This window comes from Arachis ipaensis, chromosome B02, assembly GCF_000816755.2.
Source record: "Arachis ipaensis cultivar K30076 chromosome B02, Araip1.1, whole genome shotgun sequence".
Lineage (NCBI taxonomy): Eukaryota > Viridiplantae > Streptophyta > Magnoliopsida > Fabales > Fabaceae > Arachis > Arachis ipaensis.
This window is the reverse complement of record NC_029786.2, coordinates 88,580,269-88,585,418: the sequence shown is the minus strand read 5'-3', so window position 1 is coordinate 88,585,418 and position 5,150 is coordinate 88,580,269. Positions and strand designations below refer to the sequence as shown.

The following is a 5,150-nucleotide window of genomic DNA, read 5'->3' as shown; positions in this document are numbered from 1 at the left end:
TATAAAATATTTTACACAATCTATTTTTTTGAATGATTATTCACGTATTCAATAAAAATAATAGTTATTTTTTATGATGTAGTATTATATAATTAAATGTACATGTAAAGATACTTTCCAATAAAAGTGCATCAAAATTAAATTTCATGAACAATATCTTAGGATACATGAGAAATGTCTACAACTTCATAAAACCAAACGACATTTATTTTATAGCATTAAAGGTTTGAAGACGAACATTGAAAGCGATAAAAAGTAATTCTTTAGGGGGCAGAGTTTCTATGACAGCAAAAAATTTAAGAACTCGTTGGGTCCAATTAAAGAGCTTTGGGAGTTTCTCACAATTTAACAATTGCAACCCCACAGATGCAATATAGTGGCCAAAAAGCCAGAGAGTATGTCTACAAACGCAAATGAATTTTCACCAAAAAATAACTTGTCTTTGTTCTCATTCTTCAATACCCCTCTCATGTTCCCTCTCATCAAATGTCCATAAAGCCATCATGGTAGTACCATCACTCAATACTTCAGTACATGTAACAATTACAAAACCAAAAGAATAAACCAGAAAGGAGAAGTATAGTGTTACATACCCAAGCAAGAATGAAGTATTAGGAATAGAAGCTTCTAATCATAAAGGGAAGCAAATTTCTTCTCTGCCCTTACATTACACTTAAAGAAAGAGAGTGAAGGATAAAATAGAAAAGAATAGGAAAGAGAATCACGACAGTGTTAGTGAAAAAAAACGTAAAAGATTGTCAGTAAGAATGATTCTAACAGATTTTCATGATTGGAGTAAGGAAAGTATAAGTATTAGCAAAATAAGGAGAGGAAGGGGGCAAACTTATGGAAAGAATGAAGGATAGACCAGGAGAGTGAGGCTGGCTCATACCATCACAACCATTATCCTTTTTTTCTTATATTTCCTTTCTTCTATATCAGTAAATTGAGTGAAATTATCTTGCTTTACTCTTTATTGCTCTAGTTGTTTCATTTTGTCTATTAATTTCACTACCTAAGGTACCACCTGTTACAACTGGTATCATAGCAAGGTTCTGGGAGTGCGTTGTGTATGGTGTCCACGCAAGCCGCTGCAATGGAGGCAAGGATGGACAGACTAGAATGCTGAATAGATGTGATGCAGGAGGAACAAACCAGAAATATTGAGATGATCTTGAAGAGACTGCAGAAGTTGGAGCCACGAGGAAGGCAAGAAGGGAATGAGGTGGGTGAGCAACCGCATGGGAATCAGAATGACGGAGAAACGAAAAGAAAACTCAGCGGAGAGGAAGAGCGAGAATCTGGTAACCCCGCGCGTGGAGGTAAAGCGGAGGGTGGAAGTCCCAACCTTCGACGGGGAGGATGTGTGTGGGTGGCTGGCGAAGATTGAGAGGTATTTCCGCATGGCACAAATTCAATATGGGGAGAAACTCGATTACGTGACGCTGGCATTCAATGGAGAGGCCTTTGAGGTGGCTAGAATGGTGGGAGGAACAGACTCCATTCTTCACATGGAGGAGATTCAAGGAAGACTTGCTGAAGAGGTTCCAACCTGGTGCCATCGCGAATCTGATGGGTCCACTTTTGACAGTGAAACAGATGAGAACGGTGGCCCAATATTGCCGGGAGTTCGAGTCGGCGGCGAGAACACATCATGGCTTGGGGCACAAAGCTCTTATGTGCATCTTCTTGAATGGATTGAAACTAGAGGCGTGTGCAGAGATGGGAATCTCAGATTTTTTTAACCTTCAAGAGTTGATGGATCGCGCAACAGTGATAGAAACCGAAACAATGTGTGGCGGGATGCGGGGATGATTCTGGGAAGAAGAAGAGTGGATTCAGTTACTAGGGGTAATAGGTTCATTCTGCGTCGGAGCTCCAACTGGATCCGGCAAGGCCCAAGTGTCCAAGTGGGCAATAGGATCCGAAATGGGGGTGTGGCTAATACACAAAGTTTTAAGTTTAATGCTGGACCAAATTCTATTTCCACTTTGGTGAATTTAGGGAGAGTAAGAAGTAGTGGGTCAAATAGGTCTAGGCAGCAGGGAGTGAGAAGACTATCCCAAGAAGAATGGGCTGAGAGACAGAAAAAGGCCTATACTTTAAATGTGGAGGGAAGTGGGGACCAGAGCATGTGTGACAAATGAAGCATTGTGAAATTATTCTTTTGGACCAAGTAGAGAAGGAAGAAGTGGCTGAGGAGGTGGGAGACATGGGCCTTGAAGAAAAAGAAACTAAACCAGAGGCAATGGAGTTGCAGCTCTCTTCTTATAGTTTTTGGGATTTGACTACCCATAAGACTTTCAAGGTTCAAGGGAGAATGATGGGTCAAAGAGTGATTGTTCTCATCGACCGTGGGGCTTCCACAACTTCTGAAGAAGGACAATTTTGGGTGGAAAACGGAGGCACAAGAGGCTTTTGAAGTAGTTAAGAAAGCCATGGCAACATTTTTAATCTTGGCTGTTCCATCTTTCTCTAAGCCTTTTGCTCTGGAGACTGATGCCTTTGGTAGAGGAGTGGGAGCAGTCTTGCTGCAAGAGAAAAACTAATTGCATACATGAGCCAAAAGCTATTAGAGCGTGCCAAAGCTAAGTCAGTGTATGAGAGGGAACTCATGGGAATAGTGTTAGCAGTCCAACATTGGAGGCATTATCTTTCGGGACAATATTTTACTGTGTATACGGACTAGAAAAGCCTCAAATTCCTTCTAGAGCAGAGAATATGAGGGGAAAAACAGCAATGATGGATGACCAAGCTTCTTGGGTATAATTTTGACATAAAGCACAAGGAGGACAGTGAAAATACAGTGGCCAATGCCCTTTCTCGGAAGTTTCAGCTCTCTTCATTGTCAATTGTGCAGTCAGCCGAGTGGGATAAACTAGAGGAGGAGGTTCAAGCAGATGAGAGGCTTCGAACCATAATACAGAGGCTACTCAGAGGGGACAAAGTGCCGTTTTAGTTTCTTTCTGAGTCACTCTCAGTTAAAAATGAACTACTAGATTCTTATGATGTTTACGTTACTCTTGAACAACAGTATACCTGAATCCTAAACCAGTTAATTTTATTCGTTTATTTTACTTGCAAGGGTATCATCAGTAGAAGAATATTTGAGTAAAATAGATCGGAAGTGGTGGCCCAAAGTATTAATTGTAGAACTGCATCACACCAACTAGCCACAATAATGAATTGAGTTGGCATTCGGAAACGGGTGTGCTCATGGCTTTGATTGTTTGCCCTCGAATCAATGCAATTCACTCATGCAAATAGCCCCTTCCTCCTCCTCCCCTATATATAAGGGATCTCTAATACCTGTTTTCTTCCGTGGCAGGGTACACACACATACACATTATTCATTAATTAAGCAAGCTAGAGCTACACTTAGCTTCCCTTCATTTACAAATTCTAAGGTATGAATTTTGTATATTCCTATAATTTGTGAAATCTGAAACATAACAATTTCTATGATTGTGATATAGAATAAATTCGTTTATGAACTATATATCTGAATTGCTGAGATTTTTTATCTGGAATTTGCATGCATGTTCTTGTTCCTTCCTGTTCTTGTTATGACTGGTGATTTAGGTCATAAACACACTAAAGAGGGATCAAACAAACCACCATGGCTTAACCTCACCCATTCACAGGTGTGAGGGAGTGAAATACAAAAACCAGCTTCTTACTGTTCTCAACATGAACAATGTTAGTATATTAGTTATGAGTAATGAGCAGCTTAGAATAGATTAGATTAGTAGTAACTGGTGATGCAATGAATGCAGATTAATTAATTAATTGCAATGCATGTGTACAGGTGAAGGTGCACTTTTTGGCTTGCTAAGAGGCATCTTTCAGAACTCATTACTAACTGGTCTATATATGATAATAAGGTGCTTATATTGAATGTATCAAATTTGAACTAAGTTTTATGATCTTACATTCTTCAGTGCTTAGTAAACAGTTTTACAATTATTTATTTCTTACCAAAGTTTCTTTTTCGGCTATTAATAAGATATATGTCTACATGTGTTGAAGAATAGCTAAATTGATTTAGTGTTCAATAAGAACAGCTACTGTGACTATTTGAGCCTCAGAAGATCGAAGAGGACCCAATTTGATTGAGGTAATGCAAGAGAGAAACTTCTGGATTCTATTGAAGATCTGAAACCAGACTCAATTGTACTGGGAAGCAGGGGACTTAGCACAATCCAAAGGTGTGTATTTTATTTATTTATTTATTTATTTATTTATTTATTTATTTATTTATTTTTGGGTACAATTCCCTGTTTTGGGTACAATTCCCTGTTTCTGATTTATGCCATATATACAGTTATGTCATCATGATTTGGGCACGAAAAAAGGAGAAAAAGGTATATATAGAATCGCAAAGAGCCGGGAAAGAAGAACGAGAGATTTGGATCAGGTTAAGTGCATAAAGGAATACAAAGTTGCGGAAACTATAGAGGGATTAAGCTTATGAGTCATACTATGAAGTTATGGGAAAGGGTAATAGAACGGAGGTTGAGAAAAGAGATACAAGTAACAGAGAACCAATTTGGATTTATGCCGGGCAGATCTACCACTGAAGCAATATACCTATTAAGAAGGATGATTGAGAGGTATCGTAGTAATAAAAGGGATCTACATATGGTGTTTATTGATTTGGAAAAAGCGTATGATAGGGTACCAAGGGAGGTCTTATGGAAGGTTTTAGAAAAGAGGAGAGTAAGGATCGCATATATTCGGGCAATTAAAGACATGTATGATGGGGCCACAACTAGTGTGAAGACTCAAGGTGGTGTGACAGAAGAATTCCCTATTGGTATAGGATTACACCAGGGATCATCCTTAAGTCCATACCTTTTCACATTAGTCTTGGAAGTACTCACAGAGCACATCCAAGAGCCTGTGCCATGGTGCATGCTTTTTGCCGATGATATCGTCCTTATGGGAGAGTCAAGGGAAGACCTAAATAAGAAGTTGGAGTTATGGAGAGAAGCTCTAGAAGTGTATGGTCTGCGCATAAGTCGTAGCAAGACGGAATATATGGAATGTGAGTTCAGTCTGAGAAGGGAAAACCCCAATATAGAGGTGAAGATTGGAGAAAACATCCTACGAAAAGTTAAAAGTTTTAAGTATCTTGGGTGCATCATACA

General features: G+C 39.2%; 1 long non-coding RNA gene across 1 annotated transcript in view; it reads left to right on the top strand.

The window, feature by feature from the left end:
- The window catches only part of LOC110268956, a 4,443-nt gene continuing 2,706 nt past the window's right edge, over positions 3,414-5,150 (top strand). The window contains exons 1-2 of the long non-coding RNA XR_002357744.1: positions 3,414-3,699; positions 3,809-4,208. This is a non-coding gene — a long non-coding RNA (uncharacterized LOC110268956). The remainder of the gene's footprint in view (positions 3,700-3,808; positions 4,209-5,150) is intronic.